The sequence below is a fragment of the Hyperolius riggenbachi genome, chromosome 5 (genome assembly GCF_040937935.1).
Source record: "Hyperolius riggenbachi isolate aHypRig1 chromosome 5, aHypRig1.pri, whole genome shotgun sequence".
In the NCBI taxonomy this organism is placed as follows: Eukaryota; Metazoa; Chordata; class Amphibia; order Anura; family Hyperoliidae; genus Hyperolius; species Hyperolius riggenbachi.
In genome coordinates, this window is record NC_090650.1 from 378,020,441 (window position 1) to 378,048,303 (window position 27,863).

Below are 27,863 nucleotides of genomic sequence, written 5' to 3' on the forward strand. Positions count from 1 at the left end.
TGAGTTCTTGATGAAGGGAGCTACAGTCTGCCCCACATCCACAAAAGGCTACAAAATGTATATGGAGATGACACCATCAAGGATGAGTGAAACCTATTATTTCCTTCTGTGAAACTGAACTGGCCAGCTAGTGACCTGCACTAAAGAGAATTCTGCATTATAAAACAGCCTAAACCAGAATATTTTACGTAAAAGTGGGTATTCTGAGTATTTTACTGCATTTTATTCTATCTCATTACAGTTCCTCTTTAACATGGACAAAACAGAACAGGTATTTTTCCCACCACGTGATTAAGTTCCCCTGCCTGATACACCTATCAATGGTGACAACACTCCAATAATCGCTATGATCCAAGCCCACTACCTAGTTGTACTAATCAATGTACTGTAACTCTCTCATTCAAACCACACATTGGCCTCAATTCACTAAGATCATGATAGAGATAATAAGGCAAGAGAAAATTTACCTCCACACGTGAGAGAGTTATCTTACCTCTTCATTCCTTAAGTTACCTCTCCTGTAGTTAATTTACCTCCTCTGTAGTTAATTTACCTCCTCTGTAGTTATTTTCACATGCAGCTAATTAACAGCCTGTCTTTAACTCTGGAGTTATTTTAAGGATTGGAGAGTTAATTTAAAGACAGAAGAGTTAACTTTAGGCTTGCCTGAGGTAAAATGTTTCCTGAATACTACATGCCTTATCACCATGGTAACAACTCTAGAAATGTTATTAAAGACAGTAGATAAGTTTAGTGAATTGAGGCCATTGACTTATCATCTACCTCCTGTTTTCACTTGAGGAACCTTTTCTGCATATGCCCCTTTCTCACTCAGGATGTTTCCAAACGATTTGTGCATGCCCTGACTCTTTCACATCTTGCTTTCTGCAATTCCCTCCCCTGGAGCCTGCCTGCTAAGCGACTGGCCTTGCTCCAGTCCATCATGAACTCTGCAACACAAATCATTCACCTCTTCTCTCGCTTCTCTGGTGCTAACCCACTGTCAGGCCCTGCATTGGCTGCCTATTGCACAAATTCAAGATACTAACTATCACAAGCAAACCGTTCTACAGTCTCACCTCTCTTTCTTAAAGCAAACTGTGTACCTTGAATAATTTTTTTTAAACAAACCTCCCTATAAGGCCATGGGGAGTCGCCATCTTCTCCACAGACTGACCACAGCTGTAGCAGATTATTAACTTCCCAGGGAATTTGTGTGTCGCAATGCATGCTGGGGAATATGCAGTATGTTGATGCGAGAAAATCTCTTTTTTCGGACCCATGGACTGCATCTCCTTTGTGAAAGGTTACATTTGCCACCCTCGCACTAGCTTGCCCCACCCTCATTACACACGCACACACACACGCACTGCTTATTCAATTTACTTTTGCTCATACGTTTTCTCCAAGGTGATGTTTTGCACACTTTGGCCCATATGGAATTCACTTTTTCTCCTGAGTTTTTTTCTAGGTGATATTTTCACACCTTATCATAAAATGCTTTTTAATCCACCAGCAAGCAAGAAAATAGTCAAAATAATTTTAATGGTACTTCTTCACCAACCTTTGGGTACTTTTTCAATTGTAAAACGCTGAAAAGTTATTTTAAAGAGAAGATGAAAATGATCTCCTAGGAGATAACTCAGGTGAAAAAGTTAATTGCATATGGGCCTTTGTCATTAAAATGCCTTTTAAACCCCAGCAAGCAAGAACATACTCAACATCCTTTTGATAGTACTTTTACTACTACTTTTGGTACTTTTTCAATTGTTACATGCTGAAAAGTTATTTTAAAGAGAAGATTAAAAAAAACTATCAAGAAGAAAACTCAGATGAAAACGTGAATTGCACATGCCCCCTTGTCAATAACATGGATTTTAAACCTCCAGCAACCAAGAAAATACTTAAAATAATTTTTATAATACTTCTTCACCAACTTTTTAGTACTTTTTTTGCTGCAAAGTTATTTTAAAGGGAAGATGAAAAAAAAATTCTCCTAGGTGAAAACCCAGAAGAAAAATTGGCCCATATGCAATTAACCTGGTGCAATTATCCTTATCACCTAAGAGATAATGTTTTATCTTATCTTTAAAATAACGTTTCATCATTTTACAATTAAAAATTTACCCAAAAGTAGGTTAAAAAAAGTACTATCAAAATTATTTGGGGTATTTTCTTGCTTCCTAGTGGTTTAAAGAGCATTTTATTGATAAGGTGTGAAAATCTCACCTTGGAGAAAACTCAGGAGAAAAAGTGAGTTGCATATGGGCCTAAGCCACCAGCAAGCACGTAAATACTCCTTTTGGTACTTTTTCAATTGCAGAGTTCTGAAAAATTATTTTAAACAGAAGATGAAAAAGATGGAAAATTATCTCTTAGGAGAAAACTTAGGAGAAAAAGTAAATTAAATAAGGGCCAATGGCCGACCCCGGCTAGTTTACCACAGATTACCGCTTACCACTGCTCTTTGAACTCTATCATTAAATACAAGAGCCCATATGCAATTCACTTTTTCACCTGAGTTTTCTCCTAGGAGATAATTTTTCATCTTCTATTTAAAATAACTTTCCAGCACTTTTTAATTTAAAAAGTACCAAAAAGTAGGTCAAAAAGTACTATCAAATTTATTTTCAGTATGTTCTTGCTTTCTGGTGACTTAAAAGGCATTTTATTGCCAAATTTAAAATTATCACCTAGTAGAAAACTCAGGTGAAAAAAGTGAATTGCATATGGGCCAAGGGCCCATATGCAATTCACTTTTTCCCCTGGGTTTTCTCCTAGGTGATATTTTCAAAACTTGTCATAAGATGACTTTCAAACTATCAGAAAGCCAACAAATACTCAAAATAATGTTGACAGTAGTTTTTCACATACTGTTTGGTACTTTTCCCATTGTAAAATGCTAAAAAGTTATTTTAAATCGAAGATGAAAATTTATCACCTAGGAGAAAACGCAGGTGAAAAAGTGAATTGCATATGGGCCATAATCGTAAAATAGCCAAGATGAAATGTGGGTGTAACATAGGTTACAGTCTTATACTTAATAGTTTTCTCTGCTCTGTCTAAAGCCCTTTAACAAAAGCAAGATCAGGATCGTGAAAAAACGAGTGAAATTATACAAATGACAAATATATGCTCTTTGAATGGTTTGGGGGTTACCTTTCGGCAGTTGGTAGTAATTGCCACCGAAAAGAGGAGGTCAAAATTAAGCCTCATTTGAAGATTTGCGCGAGGCCATTATGACATGAAATGTATTCAGAGGAAATTGGCTTGAGGGAGTATAATTAGCATACACCTGTGCAAAATACAGCCTTCCCTCGCAGCAAACGATCCCGGGCTGCCGAAATGATACCATGTAGCTTAACTATAGTAATCATAATCATATTATTAAACTCTTAAATGAACCCAAAATAGCCTTACTTCTGTCACACTGAGCAGTGCATTTTCTAGCCTATTACAAAGCTAAGTGATTTTTTTTTAACCTATATTTTTTTTTTCTCCAGTTAGCTAGATTTAAAGGGAACCAGAGACGAAGCACCCTTGTGTATTTTACCATGTATATCAGTAAGAACATTAGAGAAAACACTTACCCTGCTCTCTGTTTCACCCTCACTGCTAAAAGTGTCTGTTAGCAGCAGTCACAAGAATCCCAGACTGAGCAATTAAATCTGGCTTTGCTGGGAATGATTATTGCTGAGTCATTATAGCAAAGCCACAAGAGGGCAGGCTTGGGCTTGAAATAACACCACAGAAGACAGACTTAGCTATAATCTTTCTGTAGCAAAGCTAGACGGAGCAGCCTGACTTCTCAGTCGGGGATTCTTATCAGAGGTGATAACAGTCAGATTACACAGAGAACAATGAAACAAAGGGCAGATTAGGTGTTTACTGTCATGTTCCCACTGATTTATAAGGTAAAATACAAGAGGGTGCTTCATCTCTGGTTCTCTTTAAACTCTACAGTATTTTATTGTTTTGTTTTTAAAAGTTCTTTAACATTTCTTTAAATAGACTTTTATAGTAAGATACCATCGGCAAAACTACATAAATATAGCCAACAATATGTTGTGCTCTGCATGCCTCCAGCAAAATAGCATTATTTAAAGTGATACTGAAGTGAAAAACAATAACTTATGATATAATGAATCGTATATTTAGAATAGATGATTAATAGAATTAGCAGCCAAGAAAAGAGTTTTATATTTTAAATTTTAGCTATAGAGCTTTTTATATAACATTGCATTCTGTCATATTTGAAATTACAAACCACACACTGGGATTGATTCATAAAAGCGTGCTAAGTGTTAGCACGCCAGTGAAAAGCCCCTTAGCATGTGCAAACTGGCTTTGCACACGCTAATATGCGCATAAAGTTTCACGCTTTGCGCACAAAGATTTGCGAGCACCGATTTGTGTGCAAAATCAGCTACTTTGCGTGTTAAGTAGCATGATAAGGATACTTTGCAGGCGAAGCGGTGCATGCAAAACTTTACGCTCGCTAAAATAGCACACGATCAGAAACAGCTTTGCCCTGCAAACTACTTAGCACCCTAGTTTGCACGTGCAAATCTTTTAGGCGTGCTAACTGTGTTAGCACGCTTTAGTGAATCAAGCCTACTGTATTTTAAGCTATGAAACAGAGCAGAGCTAATGACCCTTGAACTCCCCTGCAGCAAAACCTTATCTAAAGCTGTTGCTCACTGTTTCTTTGATGTTTAAGTGCTTCAGAAAACAGGATTGTATTCGACCCGGTGGGTCGGAGAGCTCAGAGAAGCTCTTTTGCAAAGATATCTGATGTCTCTTAACTCTTCCTGTATTGGAAACAATATGAGACTCGGTTCTGTGCTACTAATGTTCTGTTTTTTAGCTGTACTACACATACAATTCATTATCTCATACATTTATTTTCACTTCAGATTCCCTTTAATTTAGTTTTTCTCTTGGCCACCCCACTCCCAAGCTCCACAGGGGTAGAAAGTGTTAATTAATATCATGCATGGAGGAAGACGTTACCTCCTGTGGGCTTTTGATTAATCTGAGTGATCATAGTGTCTTTTATTACCCTGATGGTTTTTTTTTAATTAAATAGAACATAGTTTCTTCTCACACCATCTCGTAAGCCCATTGAATATCTAAATCATTTTAATTCAAGTCCGAATAAATAAGTATGAGGACTCAAGGACATATTTTTGTGTTATTGTTATTGTGTATTTACATAGCGGTGACATCTGCCACATTGCTTTCCAGAGTATATATTCCAGGCAGTGAGTCCATTTTCCTCAATCACGTGTTTTCTGCACTTCGGGTAATGTGCCCGCTGCACACGTAGTTAAATTGGGCCACTTGAGAATCAGAAATTTTTTTTGCAGTCATCTACATTCTGTTTTTGTTTTTTTCTTTGTGGTAAAGAATCTGACAGCTTTCTGCCTTCCACATAACACGCGCGTTTGTGATTCTACTATATTTTGCCGCAAAGGAAAATCTACACATGAAAAATGCAATTGCAGGCTGAAGAAAACAAAAAAAAGCTAAGACAGTTAACATTTACAGTATTCTACAGTATCGCACTTTTCTCCCGGCAGACTGAAGGCGCTTCAGAGTTGCAACCACTTAGGGCGACTAGGGATTGTCAGATATGCCAATTTCTGATTCTGTGGAAATTAAGATTTCTGCAAATTCTGATTTCTGATTTTCTGATTTCCATTTTTCCAATTGCCGAGAAGTCTTATTTTTCTTTGTTATTTTTTGCATTCTCTGATTAGCTAAAAACTTCTAAGTTAAGTCGGAAGTATTGGACCAATTAGAGAATGCAGAATTTTACTACCGTAATTGGAATGCCACGGAAATTTTAGGCCAATCACAAGACTTAGGAATACTCTGTACTATCCAAGTCTTGTGGTCTAAAATTACCACAGTAGTCCAAATTTCACGGAAAAATTCTGCATTCTCTGACTGGTCCAGTGATTCCGAGTTGTGATTGGGCTAAAATTGCCAAGTTGCAGTAAATCGGATATCACCGGAATTCCGCTTTCGGAGTTCCAATCAGAAATTTCAATTCTGCAGAATCCGATTGATTGCTCTATAGGCAGGAGTGGTGTTCGGGAGTCTTACCCAAGGTCTCCTACTAAAAAAGGTTCTGGCTTATTGAACAGGGAGAGCTGAGATTTGAACCCAGGTCTCCTGTGTCAGAGGCAGAGCCCCTAACCAGTACACTATCCAGCCACTGCTGGAGGAGACTGGGGTACCTGGAGGAAACCAACGCAAAGACGAGTTGAACAAACAAACTCCATGCAGATAGTGTCCCTGAATTGGGGACCCAGTGCTGCAAGACAAGAGTGCTAACTGCTACACCACTGTCCCGCCCAAAAGCATGTAAACACTGTCAGAAGTGAAAGGGTTCAAAGTCTGCCTTTTTTATAATGTAGCTTCATAACAGTGTTTACAGGGAGAGTTTTCCTTTTCGTTTTTTTATTTTTTGTTTCCCTAAAGTTTGCCCGCATACTGGTGTTCAGGGTCCCGCATACCCTTTTAGCAGCACGTCCACCTGTAACTTTCAGTACTGACTCTGCCTCTCTAGCTCCCATTGATGTTTCCTCTGTGTCTCTCCACTTTGGCATAATTGGCATTATCTCTGTTTTCTTGTTTCTTCTGTGTAATGAATAAGTCATTGCAGTAAAACTTGAGAAGCTTTAGGAGAGGAAAAAGATGCATGAAATGTTATTCCCTGTTTTGTGCAGACTTCTGAACCAATGGCACAAAGATAGAGATAAAGAGAGAGAGAGAGAGCTGTACGTTCTGTAAAGTCAGTTGCCATGGTTTCCAGCAAGTTTTCAAGAAACTTGGACCAGCTGCAGACTAAAGCTGAAAGTTAAAGTGTACCCAAGCCCAAGCAAGGTACAAAATCACATACTTATCCAGGGCTGGTTCTAGACTTTTTGCTGCCTGAGGCAAACTTATGAGAATGCGCCCCCTATCCCCTCCGATTTGTAATGATCCCAAAGCACCCAACAATTTACTCTGTTTCATTTAATGTTTTTACATGAAATGCTGCAGTTCAACTCAATAGCATACTGGCTGGCTGTGAGTCTGTGACAAACAAACTGCTCACCCTCAGCCACTCCATTCCTCCTCTGTCAGGACGGCAGTGCCACCTCCTCCCTTCTGCTGTGCAAGTAAAATAAAATACTGCTACTCTCCTGCCTCCCCCCTCACTGTCAGACTCCTCACACAGCACAACAAGCTGCTTTTCCCCAATACTGACCTCTTCACCTCGTAAACACGGTACACACATACTGTCCCTGTAATCTCTGCACCTGATGCGAATGTTTTACCTTCCCTGTACTTATCTAAGGATGACTGATACCAGTGTGGGTAATAATAGGCGCCTGCTTTATTGGGTTTAGTGTTCTTTAAACAGAAGTAGCCAAACCATAATGACTTTACTTCAAACTAGGGATGGTCGAAATGCCCATTTCCGATTCCGCAAAAAATTGGAAAAACAAAAATCAGTGTTGTGATTAGTCTAAAATTACAATTTTGCAGAAAAATGCTACATTCTCTGATTGGTCCAATGCTTCTGAGTTGAGGTAAAGTCGATTTCCACTGAATTCTGATTTCCATTTTCCAATTTCAGAAATGCGGATTTCCGATCAGAAATGCGGGAAACAATTGTTGGTTGTAGAGTAGCACCCATCCACTAGAAGATTCAATGACGTGCCTCAGCTCACAGCTCTCCACACCACTGGGGCTGAAATCTGCAGAAATCCACTCGAGCAGGCACCATCAGCATATAAGTAAGCTCTTTATTGATCACATGGATAAAAGCAGTCAAACAACGACAGACCGCTGTTTCGGGCTCTCAGCCCTTTATCAAGTTGTCAAGAAACTGCAATACATTAAAATCTCCATTCCCACAAAATATATATCCAATGCCCACCAATCAAAGTGCAGTGTTTCAAAATAACCAATCAGATAACGCCATCACATAGGAGGACCTGATGGGGAACTTGCAGAGTAAGCTTAGTCCCTCCCATCGCTGTATACTTTACCTAAAATATCTGCAAAGTTAAAACAGTAAGTACTAGAAAGGTAGAAATTGCCATGTGTCTCACCTACATTGATGCAGAGACACCACACTCCTGCCGTCATGCAAAAAAACCAAAAACCAAAAACAAAAGACGGTGCTATCCCAATGGACTTAAGCCGCCGACCAATCAGCTTTCAGACTGATCTGTTAGCAACCAATGGGAAGGAAGTAGGGCACGCGCTGTTATGACTCACACGCCGCCGACCTATCAGCAAGCCGTAGCCCGTCCAGCGACCAATGAGGAAAAAGGGCAGAGAAAGACGGACATCCGTACTAGGATGGCTCAAAAGGCGCCGCCCAACCAGTACAGTCACATCTTGTCCAGCAACCAATAGGCGCTGTGTTATAAGCGTCCTCTGAGGCGACAAAAAGGCCATAGAACGCCGGCCAAACTGCTATATGACGGCACGGCGGTAAAGAACGCCATACGTGCAGGAATCTGCCTGCAACCATGTGATCAATAAAGAGCTTACTTATATGCTGATGGTGCCTGCTCGAGTGGATTTCTGCGATCAGAAATGCGGAAATTTTGAATTCGGCGGAATGAGCTTTCCTACATCACACAAATAATATATTCTTTATCAATCACCAGAAATAAATTATTAAAGTGTACCCAAGCTGGAGCTCAAGTACAAAATGACACCCGTACCTAAGGAGAGGAAAGCCTTTGGATCCTACTGAGGCTTCCCTCTCTGTCCTCTGGTCTCCCGTTGCAGATTGTGGACCCACCAAAGATTACTAACAAGGGCTTGTCAAGCACGAATGCGGCCATACAGTTCCTGTGCAAGAACAGCCGCATCTGCACAGTAAGCCAGGGCCACTTGTGCATGATCCATGCTACACCACAGGTGCAGTCCTGCTCACACGGCCACGCTGGTGCCAAAGGAGGATCAGCTGGAGAGTCCAGGCCAGCGGTGGACAACCAGAGGGCACAGCAAGAAGCCTCATCAGAATCCAGAGGATTCCCTCTCCTTCGATAAGAATGTGTTTCTGAACCCAAGTTTTGGCTTGGGTTCTATTTAATATTTATGACATTTGGATACCAAACGGCTTGTGGCATGATCACTGATGACATATGTGACATACATTTTTCTATGAAAATGGACTCACGATTTAAGGTATTTCTAGAGCGCCTTCACAAGTATGGTTGCATCTGCACAGTAAGCCGGAGCTGCTTGTGCACAGGCACAGTCCTGCACACACGGCACACTTGTGCCAGAATAGGAGCACGGTTCTGATCAGCTGGAGGGTCCTGGTCAGCAGACAGCAGGGCCGGGCCAAGGCAGAGGCGAGAGAGGCTCCAGCCTCAGGGCGCAGTGTAGGAGGGGGCACTCAACACACAGCTATTATTACCCTATTGTGTTTGAAGCAGAAAGAAATAAGAAAAAGGGATACACGGCAGTGACTGCAAGCCAGATAACTAGAGATTAAGGTGTTGGGGGCCCTGGGGCGCCTCTTAGTCTAATAGCAATCAGTGTGTGACGGCTGGTTTGGGGGGGATGGAGGGGCGCACTTTGGTTTATCAGCCTTGGGTGCTGGAGGACCTTGTCTCAGCTCTGGCAGACAGCGTGGGAAGCCTCATGAAAATCCAGAGGATTCCCTGTCCTTGGGTAAGTATGTGTTTCTGAACCCAAGCTTTGGCAATCCCAGCAATCCAAAAGTTAAAAATCACTCTTGCTTTTCTTCTCCATAAAACATCATTCCCCAGTTTCCCTTGCTCTTATTTGGTACATCTGTCGTGCAAAGGAAGTTGCAGGGCTTGCTGGGTTTTCTTGTTTTTTTCTTTGCTTTCCCCTCAGGCATAACTAATGCAGCCTGATTTGGCTGAAGCATTTTTCCCTCCCGGTTTCCCCTCTCACACCTCTGTTGCTCTCTGATTGGCCATTATTTATCATTCTGAGAAGCTGTGTGGGAGTGTCTGAAGACTGTGAAGAGGGCGGGCAATGATAAACAGACAGTAAGGAAGGAAATGATGTCAGGATTGGCTTCAAGACAGACACAGTTAAAATGTTAAAATGGAAAATCCTAAGAAGGATTTTCTCTTTTTTTTACTATAGAAAAATCACTAAAATCAAAATGTGGACAGTGCAATACATATGTAAGTAGAGTAAGTATTTATCGACTTATATATGTGTTTTTTTTTCTGAGATAGTATGGCTGACAGCTCCCCTTTAAGGTATTTCTAGAGTTTTAAACAACATTGAGCAGTGTACAGGGGGTGATGAGCCCCTGGAGCTCTGAAATTCACATTTGATCAGTCCTAGATATTAAAAAAATAACCCCCAAAAAATAACCACTGTTTATGTCTGCAGCCTCTACAACAAGCTGCTTTACTTGTTAATCCTCTATTATGGGAGCAGCTATAGTCACTTCTCTCCTTTGGCTCCACCTAGCATGGTTCCTCAATGCACTATTTATGTTTTACCAATAACATAATTCTCCCACAATGCTCCTCTGAGGCAGACTTTAACATTTCTGCTTCTATGAAGTCCCCTGATGGTCGCTTTAGGGAAGCCTTGTACTACAGAAGCAGACTGTTTCCTAGCGAAAGAGTTTGTAAATATATAACATGATAATTTTTCCATGCAGACCCGGAATATAGATGAGAGGCTCAGTTTATCGATGCGTTTCAGATCAATTTACGTTTTTCTGCTTTGAATCATAATGTTCATAGTCTACATTTTGAGTGGATGTGTCCCGTAACAGAAATTCAATCAAACATTTCAAAAATTATTTTTAGGTCAATTTCACAATAAAAGCTGAAAAGGTGAAGTCAGTGAAAACCTGTGAATTTCAGCAGCTGTTCTGCAAGGCTGCTAATTGCAATTGTCTGACAGTGATATATTAAATACCGCCCCCTATAAAAATTTCAGCATGCAGGTGAAATCAGAAAAGTGACATTCAAATTACTCGCAATTTAATTTTAAATCCAAGAAGAAAAAAAACGACTATGGTTTTGGACAAAGGTTAGAAATTTTTGTAGAGGGACTTTAGGGAAAAGGGGGCAAAGAAATCAATACATTGCAAAGTAAGAAGTTAAAAAATAATAGAGAGATCAAGAAATGATTGCTAATCGCCATGTAATTTCTTCATATTGTTTGATCCACAATGAGCCTGCATGTCACCATCTTTACTACAGGGAGACATAAAAAAAAAACAGACAACACCTACTGCCATTATCTATAACCACACCCCCTAGCCAGGGCCGGATTTAGGCCTAGGCCCCCTAGGCCATGGCCTAGGGCACCACAGGAGGAAGGGCACCAAAGTAGCAGGCTAAACTGGTGCAGCATTTGCAAGCTTGCAAATGCTGCAATGCAGAGAGATCAGGTGAGCGCCTGACCGCAGTACTCTGCTGCTAGCCACCTGTGCAGCAGCCACCTTGCTCTCCGTGCACGTTTGCATTGTGGCCGACGGCCATGGACTTGGGCAGTATTGGAGACGGAAAGGAAGAGGAAGCTTCTGCACTGGAAATGAGCTAAGAAATGAGTGACACTGATGGCTGCTGCGGTGTGAAGGTGAGCTGGCTACCTATACTGGAGGGAGAGGGGGAGGAGTCATCTGGCTACCTATACTAGAGGGAAGAGGGAAGGGTCAGCTGGCTACCTATACTCGGGAGGTTATCAGGCTACCTATATTAGAGGCAAGGGGGGAGGGGTCATCTCGCTACCTATACTAAAGGGGGGCAGCTGGTGACAGTGGCCTAGGGCGGTAAAGACTACAAATCCGGCCCTGCCCCTAACAATGCGATAGGCTAAATGTTTTTTATATATATATATATATATACATATGCACAGAGGGAGATAAATAATTGCTTGACAGTTGGAAACAGCCGTTATTTCCCACAATGCAACAATGTTCCCACAGTGTGATGTCAGGACCTAGGTGCTGCCATCACTCTGTGGGAGGGGTTTCTCCACAATATCAGTCATATAGACGTCCCTGATAATCTATTGGAGTAAAGGTAAAGATTTCTCATGGGAAAGGGGGTATCAGCTACTGATTGGGATGAAGTTCAATCCTTGGTTACATGTCCTCTTTAATTAAAGTTAGCTATAATCATTGCATTTTCACTGCAGATTCCTTTTATATTGTGTAGATTCTTCGCACAGCTACATCATGTCCTCATCACCCAGTGGTTTCGTTGGTCTTTTTGTTGCCTGTGAATGGGAGAACAGCGTACACTTGATATGTAATTGTAATGGACAGAACAAAGCGCAGGTACAATGACACCGTGATAATGAGTCAGACTCCGTGAAACATGTAAAATAAGCCTTCTATAACATACGGCTAATTCAGTTAAGTATCTCATTTTCAGCAAAGTAATGGATAAGTAGACACAGGGAATTCTATTAATTGATGCTGTGCATGAATATGTTTGTCACAAAGAGCTCAGCTATGTGCTTAGCCATTTAACGACATAATCATATTTCCCAGCCTTTAGATATGGCCTCATGCTGGAAATTAAATTAACTTGGAGTATTAACTAAATCAGATAGTGGCACTTCACAAACAGTTTCAGTTTAAAAATAATGATTTAAAGGAATCCTTACTTCAATGTATGTTGTCTAAAGTGCATACACATGCACAGCTCGCCTAGTATTTGTGTCCCCTGCCAGTGCTGTGAGTGACACTGTAGAGCCACAGTGCTGCAGTCAGGTGATGCGTTCTGTGTCTATCAAGTGGGGAGGTGGGACGAAGTCTCCAGGTACGACAGAGCAGCTACTGTGGGCGGGGAAAGTAGGGGAACAATAGACGCCGTTGCCAATTGTCAACTACACATTTTTCATGCCAGATCATTAAGCTATGTTGGCAGTAGCCAGGGGCGTAACTAGGCCCCACTGGGCCCCCCTGCAGAATTTCAGAGCTTGCCCCCCCTCCCTGGGGCCTGCTCGTGGCCGTTTTGTGGGGGCTGGAGGGGTGGCAGCATGAGGGGAAAGCCTTGGCCACAGTCAGCGGGGAGAGGGGAAGTTCGCCCCCTCTCTCTCACCTCGGGGTTCTCCCCTCTGCGCTCCCCTCCAGCTAGTTCCAGTGTGGGCAGCGGGCAGCGGTGGGCAGATACATACCTTCTTCCGTGCGTTCCACCGCATACTCCTTGCTCTAGCAGCTGACGTCACTTCCGGAAGTGACGTCACTTCCGGAATTGACGTCAGCCACTAGAGCGAGGAGTATGTGGTGGAACGCACGGGAGGTATGTATCTGCCCGCCGCTGCCCGCTGCCCACACTGTAACTAGCTGGAGGGGAGCGCAGAGGGGAGAGCCCCGAGGTGAGAGAGAGGGGGGGAACTTCCCCTCTCCCCGCCGACTGTGGCCAAGGCTTTCCCCTCATGCTGCCACCCCTCCAGCCTACACAAAACAGCCCCGAGCGGGCCCCAGGGGGGGTGCCGGGCCCCTCTGCGGGAGCAGGGGCTGCAGGGCCTATTGTTACACCAGTGGCAGTAGCGATGATCGTAATGTGCTAATTACAATTGCAATTGCTTTTGCGTAATCCATTAGTAATTTTGCGTAATTACGACTTTAACGGTAAATAGCAAAGCCCCCATACATGCTATCTTCACCAAAATTGCTACGTATGTAAAAGTGAGTCTGAAACGATTTACAAAAAAAAACCCAGAGCCTTCCCATTCTCCTCCCGGTGTCCTAGTTCCTCCGCAGGCTCCCCCGTTAGCAGTCCATGACCATTCGGTTGGAGACTACTCTCTTCCGGGTTGGGCTGGCTTCAGCAGTCTATGGAAGAACTCAAGCTTCTAAAGACTGGCTGCTTTGTACTGCGCACGTGCAAGCGCCCTCTCTCAAGCACTCGTGTGTGTAGTACAGAGCCGCCAGTCTTCGGGAGCCCGAGTGCTTCTGAAGACTGCCGAAGTCTCTCTCGCAATGGGAGATTCAAACAGGGGAGCCTGGGAGAGAACGAGGACACTGGGAGGAGGACGGGAAGTCTCTATAGGACCCAGAGCCTTCCCTCTTCTTAAAGAGGAATGAAACCCAGCATTTCTTCTTTGCTCTAAAAGATTTTTTACAGCATATAATGTATTACTAACACTATTTTTTTTAATAAAATAGCATTCAAAGGGTTAAATCACAGGACTGACTTTTTCTCCTGCAGGGGCAGCCGCATCCGAACTGGTGATAACCTTATCTTGTGTTTACATTCTTTACTTGATACAATTAAGTAAACATGCTCTGACTGTGCAGAAACTTCTGCTAATGAGTCCTGAACTGAAACACTGTTCAGAAATCATTACTGGCTGCATTTACAATAGAAATACAACAGTTATGAATAAAATGCACCAGCAGCTTTCAAAGTAAATAAATTGAACTTTGGGGACTTATAATTTCTAAATGAATAATAATACTTGAGCACAAAAGCAAATCTGATAATTGTATGGGTTGTAAAAAGTAGGGAAACACATTTTTATTGAATATTTTGTCAGAGTTTAAAGCCTCTTTAAGTGAGTATCTGTTTTTTATTTTTAAATCACTTCAGACTTGCTTTAAGGGGTAGAGTGGGAATAAGTCAAATAGTTTTTGAGAAAATTGATTTTAAATATGTAAAGGAAAAATGGTTTTTAAACTAAGAAAAAAAAAAACGTTTTCATTTGCATTTTTAAATCGATTATGCAAAATTCATGCTCATCACTAGTTGCCAGGCCTCAGGGGACACTTGAACACATGCTAGATTCTACCCCACATGAACTGCCTAAACCGCCCCAGGTGAGAACAGTGTAGCGTGTGTATGAGGCTTAAGGTTGTGTACACAAAAAAAAAAAAAAAAAATCCACAGTCAACTATGAGGTGGCTGGAAGCACCCAGAATATATATATATATATATATATATATATATATATATATATATATATATATATATATATATATATATATATTCCCATAATTATTCATACCCCTGGCAAATATAGACTTAAAGTTACTTTTATTCGACCAGCAAGTCATTTTTTTGACGGGAAATTACATAGTTGTCTCCCAAACGATAATAAGACGATGTACAAGAGGCATTATTGTGGAAATAAACACTTCTCAGCTTTTATGTACATTTGAGGAAAAAGTGTCCCGTCCAAAATTACTCTTACCCTTCTCAATCAATAGAAAAGCTTTTATTGGCTATTACAGCAATCAAACGCTTCCTATAATTGCAGACCAGCTTTTTGCATGTCTCCACAGGTATTTTTGTCCATTCATCTTTTGCAATGAGCTCCAACTATTTCAGGTTGGAGGGTCTTCTTGCCGTCACCCTGATCTTAAGCTCCCTCCACATATTCTCAATTGGATTTAAGTCAGGACTCTGGCTGGGCCACTCCAAAACGTTAATATTATTGTCTGCTAACCATTTCTTCACCACTTTTGCTGTGTGTTTTGAGTCATTGTCATGCTGAAATATCCACTGGTGGCCAAGACCAAGTTTCTCTGCAGACTGCCTGATGTTGTCGTTGAAAATCCTCACGTATTGCTCTTTCTTCATGGTGCCGTTTACTGTAATCAGGTTGCCTGGTCCATTGGCTGGAAAACATCCCCAAAGCATTAGGTTCCCACCACCATGTTTGATAGTGGGAATGGTGTTCTTTGGGTTGCAGGCTTGTCTTTCTTTACGCCAAATGAAGGAAACGTCATTGTGACCAAACAATTTGATTTTTGTTTCATCTGACCATAACACAGAAGACCAGAAGTCTTCTTCTTTGTCCAGATGAGCATTTGCAAAGGCCAAGCAAGCTTTTGTGTGCCTTATCTGGAGAAGTGGCATCCTCCTTGGTCTGCATCCATGGAAACTAGCAGTGTGCAGTGTCCATTGGATTGTCTGCCTTGAGACATTGCCACCAGCAGAGCCCAGATTCCCCAGGATGGCCTTGGTGGTGATGCTTGGATGCTTTTTCACCTCTCACTATCCTCCTTGCCAGCACAGGTCTCACTTTTGACTTCCGACCATGTCCTCTGAGATTTTCTACAGTGCGGAACATCTTGTATTTTTTAATAATACTTTGCACTGTAGCCACTGGAACTTGAAAACCTTTAGAAACGGCCTTGTAGCCCTTTCCTGACTTGCGAACAGCCACAATGAGAAGCCGCAGGTCCTCACTGAGCTCCTTTGTCTTAGCCATGACTGTCAAAAAACCAACTGCAGAGAGTTGCTGTTTTTCACCTTTAAGTTGATTAAAACAGCTGTTCCCAATTAATCAGGGTAATTAGGATGCTTTAGAACAGCTTGGACTATTTGGAACGGTATAGGACTTTGGATTTTCCCACAGACTGTGACAGTTTGTGAAGGTGCATGATTTTGGACTGGACACTTTTTGCTCAAATGTAAATAAAAGCTGAGAAATGTTTTTTTTTTCCCACAATAATGCCTCTTGTACATCTTCTTAACATTTTTTGGGAGACACCTATGTAATTTCCCTTAAAAAAATTAGTGTCCCAGCAGAGCAAATCAGGAAGTTCTGAGCTCATCTCTGGTGGTCATCAGAATACCACGGAAACTAGACCAATCACAAGACTCAGAAATACTCGGTAGTATCCAAGTCTTGTGATTGGTCTAAAATGAATGTGGTAATCCGATTTTGAGGAAAAACTCTGCATTCTCTGATTGGTCCAGTGCTTCAGAGTTCTGTGACTGGGCTAAAATTACCAAATTGAATTACCGCAGCATTTCCACACAAATCCGAATTCCGAGACCGATTTCCCGATTACCGATGCAGTGCGCCCTCTTCTGATTGGAAATTCAGAAATGTCAATGCAAAGGAGCATTCCTAGAGGCCGGAGACGGGAATTATCTCAGTGATAAGCTGAGCCGGAACAGCTGAGCTGCACTATACAAATTCAGTACTACTACGGCCAGAGAGAAATATGGAAATTGGCATCTTCTTGTTTCTATTTGCCAGTTAATATGTTATATTATTGTCAATTTCACACCCGTTCACTTTTCTCAGTAAGTACATTTCCATATTAATGGCCACGGCGTCCGCGGCTTTTTGCAGTGCAGCTTCTGACACTGATCTTGATTGCAGTTTGATTAGCCCACATTAGCTTTAATGCTGAAAGCAGCGAGCAAAGACTCCGCACTTAGATTCCATCCGCACAATGAGATATTTTATTTCCCATTTTGGCAAGTTATAGGCCGTGTAGAAGAAATTACACAGCATATATAATTTCATTGGTGATTTAACAAATGCTGAAATTTATAGGTATAGGAAATGCCTAAGAAGGCCGTCTCTATCAGGCCTGGTTATTGCAGGGTAATAACAGACTTTAAATTATTCCCATTCCAGGATTACCGAACATCATGTTGTTGAATCAATCTGGGCTGGTCATAATGTTTAACTTGCTGTTATTACTGTTATTTTTATTATGCGGTGAGCAATTTTAGATCTTATCAGAACAAGGTTACTTACAAAAACAAATGTGAAAAAGAGGCCTGAAAATAAAATGAATCAGAGGATGAATCAGCAGTGCTGATTTGGAACATATAAGCTTAACCCACATACATAGCTGAATCTATAGGGCTCCAGTTGATATATACTCACCCTTCCTACACCTGTCCAGCTTCTATAGTACACGCATATCGTCTTGCACACATACAGTATACTAGATATACTAGTTCTGGATTTAGGGATTATGCTGCAGTGGGGGTCTGATTTAGGGATCGTGCTGTAGTGGGGTCTGGATTTAGGGATTATGCTACAGTGGGGGTCTGATTTAGGTATCATGCTACAGTGAAGGTCTGATTTAGAGATTGTGCTGCAGTGGGAGACTGATTTAGAGATTGTGCTGCAGTGGAGGTCTGATTTAGGGATAATCCTGCAGTGGAGGTCTGGATTTAGGGATCATGCTGCTGGATTTAGGGATCATGCTGCAATGAAGGTCTGGACATAAGAATAATGCTGCAAGGGAGGTCTGGATTTAGGGATCAAGCTGTAGTAGGGGTCTGATTTAGGGATTATGCTGTAGTGGTGGCTGGATTGGGGGATTATGCCGCAGTGGGGGCTGGATGTGGAGATCATGCTGCAGTGGGCATATAGGTTTAGGGACTAAGGTCCACACACACACACACACACACACACACACACACACACTGCTCCAATACACACGGAGCATGTGCAGTGGCGTGGGAAAGAAAAGGGCCAGCATTTCTATGATGTGGGGTGAATCAGTAGCCATTCATTGGTCTTAATTGTGATCACTAAGTCAACCAATAGCTTGCATGATCAATTTATTTTAGCTTTGGATGAAAGTATAACGCGGACCTCTCTATGCTCCTGCTTGGGTGTCCTCACCTCTGTCTGTGTGCAAATCACTGGTCGTCATCTTCTGCCCTTGGCTGAGAGTGTGCGCATGTATTTGTATATTAGAGCCTGACTTTACACAAACATGTGCTGAGTATGGTGCAAACCAGTGTACTTGCCCGGCACACAAGAATTTTCATCAAAATGTCCATAGTCTGTCTTCAAAGAAGACCCATTTCAGACAGCACTCAGTGCTGATAGTTCTGTCAGCTCTGGTGGTTGTGCCTGACCTTATCAGTTTTCATCTGAGTGTATCCGTCCTGCCAGCTTTACTTGAACTTCTCAGTTCCTTACCTGACTTGCCTGACTATCCATAGACTCTCATTGTTATACCTTCGCCTGTGACCTTGACTACTACTGCGTACATGAAATACGGATGCAGGGAAAATGCCGTTAGTAAAATATTGGTACATTTACCAATGTTATACTATCTAGGGTGTTGCTCTTCTATAGTAAAATATTGGTTAATCTTACCGACATTTTACTATAGCTAAGAACCTCTCTTCCCCCACAATGCCTAACCTTAACCCCCTCACACAAACCCTGGTCCTGATGCCTAACACTTAACCCCACTCCTACACAACTGCAGAAACCCTGCTCCTGACGCCTAACACTTAAAACAAAAAATGTGAATATTGAGAGGCGCTGCTAGACAGTGGCTAAAGGCTTCTACTTCCCACTTGCTGCTGCCCAAATTGCAGTGGGTTGACCCCTATTCCCACCCAAAATAGACTAAACAAACAATTGATTATATGGGCGCGCAGGCGTATTCTTGAAATGAATATATATCACAATTAAAATAGATAGATTAATTTATTTGATTCGTAATTTCATAAAAGAAGTGTTACAAAATTTTGCATACTTTACCCACACAGGGGAGCAATATGCTGTCCTGCATAAAAATTGGATTAAAAAAAAAATATATATATATGTATAAGAGAATCCTTGGTCAATTGACACTATGATTTGCAATGAGTGTCCCTCTTCTGTATGGAAGGAGACAGCTCCGTTTCCTTATGCAGTTTATACAGATTACTGTTGCGCATATATACAGTCCCGTACAGTCCGCAATTATTCTATACCTTGCATGATAGATATATATATAAGCTTGATATCACCTGTGAATGTTCCTGCTTCAGACTCTGAGCGGGTTCCCGTTTGGATCTCGCGGGAGTTTAGCAGCGCTTCTAGCCGTACGGCTCAGAGCGTGTCTTCGTAACAACGTCACTTCTTTCCTGGAGGTGGTGACTTGCTCAGCTCCACTCTGCGTTCCACCTCGTATCCACACCCGGAAATAATGCGCTCCATCACTCTTCCCAGCTTGTAGAGATGATATTACGAGAGGGATCCGAGCGGATCTATTTGTGGGGTTCAAGAGTTGAGACCTCCTCAATTTAGGTACCTTAGTTGTCCACGGGGCGCCCCTCCAGACTAACTATGATTAACATGTTTCAACAAAGTCGCTTGTCTTCATCAGAATCTGTACCTAATATCTTTCAGTGGTCTCCATCTTTATATAGTCTCAGAGTCTGACGCAATTGGGACACAGTTTAAAAGGAACTGGAGACTTTGGAAATGAGAAAAAGGAGGAGTCTGCAGGGGACTATATAAAGATGGAGACCACTGGAAGATATTAGGTACAGATTCTGATGAAGACAAGCGACTTTGTTGAAACATGTTAATCATAGTTAGTCTGGAGGGGCGCCCCGTGGACAACTAAGGTACCTAAATTGAGGAGGTCTCAACTCTTGAACCCCACAAATAGATCCGCTCGGATCCCTCTCGTAATATCATCTCTACAAGCTGGGAAGAGTGGTGGAGCGCATTATTTCCGGGTGTGGATACGAGGTGGAACGCAGAGTGGAGCTGAGCAAGTCACCACCTCCAGGAAAGAAGTGACGTCGTTACGAAGACACGCTCTGAGCCGTACGGCTAGAAGCGCTGCCAAACTCCTGCGAGATCCAAACAGGAATCACGTCTGTCACGGCTTTGAGTGTTTCACCCAAACTACGGGGGTTTTCGCTGGCGGAAGTTTGAGGCGGATTGATCATAACCCGCTCAGAGTCTGAAGCAGGAACATTCACAGGTGATATCAAGCTTATATATATATCTATCATGCAAGGTATGGAATAATTGCTGACTGTACGGGACTGTATATATGCGCAACAGTAATCTGTATAAACTGCATAAGGAAACGGAGCTCTCTCCTTCCATACAGAAGAGGGACACTCATTGCAAATCATAGTGTCAATTGACCAAGGATTCTCTTATACATATATATATATATATTTTATCCAATTTTTATGCAGGACACCATATTGCTCCCATGTGTGGATGGTTGGAATGCCTGTGTGGGTAAAGTATGCAAACTTTTGTAACACTTCTTTTATGAAATTAGGAATCAAATAAATTAATCTATCTATTTTAATTGTGATATATATTCATTTCAAGAATACGCCTGTGCGCCCATATAATCAATTTTTTGTTTAAAACAAAAAATGCAACAAAACGCTAAATAGAGCAGTCTCCTGAACCTCACCGATGAAAAAAAAGAAATGAAAAACACTTTTAAAACGTTAAACATTGCGTGTGCACCCAAATTTCTGCTGAGGTGCCAGCTCACCAATATATCATACGTATGTCAATGGTGGCACAAGATTTGTCCAGGAGCCACATGCGCCTGATTTACCTGATACCCCTGCTACCTGCCCCGAACACAGGTTTTGACTCTGTCTGTCTGTTGTCTGTCCTGACCTCAGCTTGTGACCTCAACTATGCCACCTACCCTGGCTTCTGATTGTTGTCCAACCTTGGCTCCTTCTGTTTTAGCTTTTACCGGCAACCAAAAGATCTGTTTAACATTGCAGTGTCCCCTGTCCTCAGCTCCAGAAAAATGCTGCAGACAGGAGTCTACATTCCATTTAGGGAACAAATTAAATGGAAATGAAATGCATAAATCCTTCTATGCCACAACATTGTATCCATTTTTATGTCCATTTTTCCAGCTCTGTACAGTCTGTAAAACGGTGCGTTTTTGAAGCACATGTGAACTACAACTCACGTAGTTCCCCATTCACTAGTAGCTTGGACATGTCCTGTCAAACTATACATAAACTCCCATAAATCCAAAAAGCCTTTAAAACTGCCAAGGCCATACTCCATCCTCCACATCTTCCTCCAACACCTTACATCTCAACTTTGCCTTGTATTTTTTTTCTTTCATAGTTTCACCTTTATACCTTCACTGTAAAACCTAGTATTTCTTTTCAAATTTCAATGCAAATGGGCCTTGTACACACTAGATTAAACATAGGTGAGGCAGCCGATTATGGCCGCCTCTACCGAGAATTAAGGGTGTGTACAGCAGCCCCCATCTGGGCATTCAGCCTGGCCGATCAATTCAGACCTCTTTCTCCCTGCATAGCAACAGAACATTGTGACCAATATGCACAGCCCCAACCCCCACTTTTGCCCGGGGGATCAAGTACCACTACCAATCCCTCTCTGGCAGCACGCTTTGTATGTACGTATGAGGCTTATGAATGATGTTGGAGACACTGGGATTCCACTGGAAATTTTTGATTTTGTTTTTTTGCAGTATACACAGTGTACTAAGCAAGAATACATATTCATCTGAGGGTTCCTTTTCAAGTGTTTTCATTAGTGCAAGGCAGTAGGCAGCGATGCTCATGTTGCTGCTTTTTGATCTGGTGATACAGCCAGAGGGAATGCTAATTTGGATTCTGCGGAAATAAAATTTACGTATTTCCGGTAGGAAATCAGAACACGGAAGTCAAATAACAGAAATTGGAAATTGAATTTCTGTGGAAATACCGCATTACCGAAACTCTGTAATTTACAGAACTTGAAAGCATTGGACCAATCATAGAATGCAGAGTCAACTTGGAAGTATTTGGCCAATCAGAGAATGCAAAAAATGACCAAAAAAGACTCATTGGAAATTGAAAAATGGATTTCTGCAGAAATACTTCATTACCTCAACTCGGTAATTTTAGCCCAATCACAGAACTTGGAAGCATTGGACCGATCAGACAATGCAAAAAATGACCCCCAAAAAAGTCTCATCGCAATTTGCAAATCGGGAAAAAGAAATCCGGAGAATTGGTAATTGGCATTGCCGACCATCCCTAACCACAAGCCAATGCCCAAAACACTGGGAGAAGAAGCTGGAGACTGAAACAAAACTGGCCCTTTTTGTAGTTGGCATTTTATTATTTTTAGCAGAAACAAAGAGATGGTTTGCACGTCGTTGGTGTTGTTGAATCAGTCACAGGCTTTTGTATCAATAAATCCAGACTGGAAATACTTTTATATTGTTTATAGCTGATCTCCCATGGACAAAAGATATGCAAATCACAATAGCTAGAACATATCTGAATTTTTCAGAACAGAAGTATTTAGGACTTGCAGAGGAGTTTATGACTACAATTTTATCCTGCTCCTCTAAGATATTATCAGGCAAATTGATTCCTCGACCAACCTCCCCATAAATATGACAGGATGAGGCTTTTTATTAATGGATGATAACTTCTGGGAGGTTATTGTAACTGCTTGAAAATGTTCCGATGCTTATAAAACAAAGATGTGCCAAGGCTAGAAGCCACATTTTCATCTTTTTTATGGGGTAAGGGGAAAAGGTCTAGGATAGCAGTAAAAACACTGCAACTCCTCAGAACCTTAGGTGGTTTAAATTCAACTTGTCACAAAGAATATCGAAATATATGCTCTTTTGGGGAAATCCCTGGAGGTAGATTCACAGATGCTTTATGCAAAAAAACAAAAGAAGAACGTACGCCCCCAAACAAATCACTAATTTGTATCGGGAGTAACAAGGGCGTAACTAGAGTGGAGCATCCCCTGTAACCGCAGGGGGTCCAGAGCTGTAAGGGGGCCCCAAATGCCAATTCATTTCCTCTGGTAAAGGGGTCCATCGTTCAGAACAGGTGTTTTTGTTGCTATCTTTATTTTGGGTGTAACGCAAAAGGGGGAAAGAGGCACCCAGGGTATTAATAAAACTAGGTTAAAAACACATAAAATAGAAAAAAAGTGAGGTAGTTTACCACAATAAAGACAAATTCATGCCGATAATGACTTCTATTATGCACTGGCAATGCATTTCGTGGGTCTATGCCCACTTCCTCGGGCCAAATAAAGTGGCAAAGGGTGCTCTGAGCTGAGTCTATGGAGCGTTTCATCTTGTTATGGGTAAGAAGATTATGATGCCCACACTTGTTTTATGAGCCTTGTAAGATGGGCACCCAGGCTGTGAGGGTCACCAGGGGTAGGCAAGAGAAAGGGTGTGAACATTGGGGGGCCCTGTCAAAGTTTTGTTTGGGGGGGCATGATTTGTAGTTATGCCCCTGGGGAGTAAATATATATATTTACAGTAGAATAGAATTTCTTTATAGTAAACTCCAAGGGACTGGGCCACGTAGTCCGCACATTTCTGTGCAGTCTGAATGATACTGTAGCATTGCAGCCATGCACAAGCAAGTCACAGATGACAGGCAATTCCCTTCATCAAGTAATCAAGCAGCAGAGTTCACTGGAAGCAGGTCTCACCAGTAGGTGCAGCTTGCGGCCTTTAGCCCATGCACCATGCATACTTTTGAGGTAATCCATGCATACATAGAGTAGTGTGCAGATAGCAAGCCAAATACAAGTGGCTGCTGGCCCGTGCCCTTTCACTATAGGTGGATACAGAATACCACAGGCGCCAAAAAAACAGGTTTACTGTAACCGAAGTAAGTTCTATCATATGCAGGTTTACTATACCAGGCATTACACCAATATACTTATAAGGGTGCTTGTCTGGGACATGGACATTTAGTCTACTATACCCTAAGTTCTACTACATCAGAGTTTACTATGATGAGATTATAATGTATCACATATCCATGTGCAACAGGCTAAAACTACTAATAAAAATCAAAGAAGATGAAAGTGTATAATACTGAGTTTGTATGTTCTCTACGTGTCTGCGTGGGTTTCCTCTGGGCACTCTGGTTTCCTCCCGCATCTCAAAAACATACAGATTCGTGAATTGGCTTCCCCCTAAATTGGCTCTAAACTACGATGGACATATGCCTATGGAAGGGATTAGATTGTTAGCTCCTCTGAGGGACAGTTAAAGGGGAACTGCAGTAAGAGGTATACGGAGGCTGCCATATTTATTTCCTTTTAATCAATACCAGTTGCCTGGCAGCCCTGCTGGTCTATTTCTCTGCAGTAGTATCTGAATAACACCAGGAACAAGCATGCAGCTAGTCTTGTCAGATCTGACTTTAAAATCTGAAACACCTGATCTGCTGCATGCTTGTTCAGGGGCTATGACTAAAAGTATTAGAGGCAGAGGATCAGCAGGGCTGCCAGGCAACTGGTATTGATTAAAAGGAAATAAATATGGCAGCCTCCGTATACCTCTTACTTCAGTTCCCCTTTAAAGTCTAAATCTACTCCACAAAGCTCTGTGGAAGATGTTGGTGCTATATAAATACTAAATGCTGTAACAATAAAGGTAATGAGCAAGAGGGGACGATAGCAGGATGATAAGCAAGTGGAGGAGTGTGACACCGATGCGAGAGAAACAAGATGCATGCGGTAATGATCTGTGGAGAAATAATGAAAGTGCTAAGACAGGACAGCGTGGGGATGAAGGAGGAGAGGCAAGTAAGAGAAGGGGAAAGAGAGAAAATGAGACCAGCAGCGTGAGAGAAAGCTAGATGGGCTGTGAGCCAATAACAGTGATCACAGAAGAAAACGTAAAAAAAAGAATAATAATAATTGGTACTTGAAGAGGAACTGTAGCGAAAAGGGGAAGTAAATAAATCAATATATTGCAAAGTGAGAAGTTAGAAAATAGAAGAGAGATCAAGAAATGATTGACATTCGCCACGTAAATTGTTCATATTGTTTATTCCACAATCAGCCTGCATGTCATCATCACCTCTGCTGGCAGACATGAAAAAAACTAGACTGCACCAACTGCCATTATCTATAACCACACCCCCTAACAATGCGGAAGGTTAAAAGGTTGTTTTTTTTACTAAACATGCATATGCACAGGGAGATACTGGTTGCTTGGCTTTGGAGGCAGACGTTATTTCCCACTATGCAACAAACTTCAACAAACTGTCAGTCCCTAGGTCCTGACATTAGTTAGGACCTAGGCTCTGACATCACACTGTGGGAGGGGTTTCACCACAATATCAGCCATACAGGCCCCCCCTGATGATGTATTCACAAAAAAAAAGGTAATTATTTCTCATGGGAAAGGGGGTACTAACTACTGATTGGAATGAAATTCAATCTTTGGTTACAGTTCCCCTTTAAGAGGCCAGAGCAGCTGGGTCCAAAATCAGTTAATCTATGTGCGTATTGTGGGTGAAAACTAAATGCTAAAAGGAAAAATAGATCAGATTCTTTTTTAAGAAGTGGAAGACACTTATTATGCCTCATTTTATACAGAAAACAAGATAAATGTAGTTATACAGCCCTCTGAGTATACTTGGTGGAACAGCATCCCAAATGTACCTTGCTAGATTACGAATATCTTGAAGGTAATAGAAGAAAAACATGAATCAGAATGTGTGATGCTTTGCTGACATTTAGAGAATATATCTAACACAGGAGGACGGGAACAGGGGAGGGGCCGGCTTTATTGGTTGGATGTTTTGATCTCAAATACCAAAGAGACGTGAACAGGATCTATAACTTCACAAGATAGCAGGGGGAAATACAACATCTCAGTAATGGGCTTTATTCATTCCTTTTTTAACTCCGATTCATAACTGTGATCAAGCTCGGACGGGTGCCCACTTGCATCAGAATGTTTTTTTTTTCTATTTGTGTTTTCAAAAATAATAAAAATGTCTTTTAAGAAAGAGATCAAAGAATGCATCTATCATACGCAAGTCATTTTCAGGTTGCCACATAGGGGTGTGTATGCAAATCCATATTCTTGTCTATCAATCAAAATGTTTCTGTAGAAATATGTTTTCCCGCCATGTACCATTTCTGTAAGGAACATCCTGCCTTGGCCACGTTCTATGCTCAATGGCACAGAAACTGGTATTCAGTGATCACTTTGTTCATTAACAATGATAATTTGATAGTCTAGTAGATTAGCCTCAACCACAATAAAGCATTTTTTTAAGTAGTTCAGGCCTAGGCCCCGGTGTCAGGAGATACTGTACATAAAGTGCATGTTTCTTACATGTATACAACTTGTTCCAAAAGCACCTTGCACAATAAAACCTAACTTTTATTAGTCAGTTATATTCAGTAGCAGGGGCATAACAAAGTCCCACCGGGCCCCCCTGCAAAAATACTAAGCGCCCCCCCCCCCCCCTCGGGACCAGCTTGGGGCCGTTTTGGGGGGCTGGAGGGGTCGCAGCATGAGGGGAAAGCCATGCTGCACTTCGGCGGGGAGGGGGGACGGTCCCTCCTTCCCTCACCTCGGGCTCTCCCCTCTGCGCTCCCCTCCAGCGCTGAATAGTTTGTGTATGCAGGCGGCGAGCACCGGCAGATACATACCTTCCGTGCGTTCCAGCGTGGATGTTCCTCTCTCTAGCCTCTGACACGAATTCCTGTTTATACAGGAAGTTGCGTCAGACACTAGAGGGAGAAACGTCCACGCTGGAACGCACGGAAGGTATGTATCTGCCGCTGCCCGCCGCCTGCATACACAAACTATTCAGCGCTGGAGGGGAGCGCAGAGGGAAGAGCCCGAGGTGAGGGGGGATGGTCCCCCCTCCCCGCCGAAGTGCAGCATGGCTTTCCCCTCATGCTGCGACTGCTCCAGCCCCCCAAATTGCCCCAAGCGGGCCCCTAGGGGGGCCCGGGGCCCCCACGGGGGCAGGGGCTGCAGGCCCTATTGTTACGCTAGTGAGTTTAGGGCAGTAACGAACGTTACATAAAGTTACGTTTTAGTGCGCAAGGTGCCTGTCCTTTTGGAACAAGGTATACTGTACATGTGTAATTCTCCGAGCACTTTTTTGTTTCTTACCTGGCAAGGTTAATTCATCAACATATATCGCGCTGTGCAGCGCAAGTTAAATTGCTTACCGCGAGCTAAATGTTATTCGCACACAAGGTGCGCAAGCTCTTTATCAATTACACGTGCTAGTGCAGCACCTCGACCGCAATTCTTGACTAAAACGTTAATTGACGTAGTAGCTAATTAAGTATTGTGGTCTTGGTGCTGCAGTAGTAATTGAAAAGGAGCGCACACATTAAGAAAGCACACTAAGGTGTTGGTAGCACGTGTGGCTTGCGCGCATAACACTATTTAACTTGCTGCACAGCGTGATATAGGTTGATGATGAATCAACCTCAATGTGAGAAGGTCTCTGGGTTTCTTAGGACCCAGAGACCTTCTCACATTAAGGTTGATTCATCAACCTATATCACGCTGTGCAGCAAGTTAAATAGTTTCTTAGGACGGGCTAGGAATAGGTTTAGACTGCAAT

The 27,863-nt window shown here is 42.1% G+C and overlaps 1 protein-coding gene across 2 annotated transcripts in view; it reads left to right on the forward strand.

Moving 5' to 3' along the window:
• The window catches only part of CNGB3 (cyclic nucleotide gated channel subunit beta 3), a 312,570-nt gene that overhangs the window by 130,368 nt on the left and 154,339 nt on the right, over nucleotides 1–27,863 (forward strand). The gene's annotated exons all lie outside the window — the stretch shown is intronic.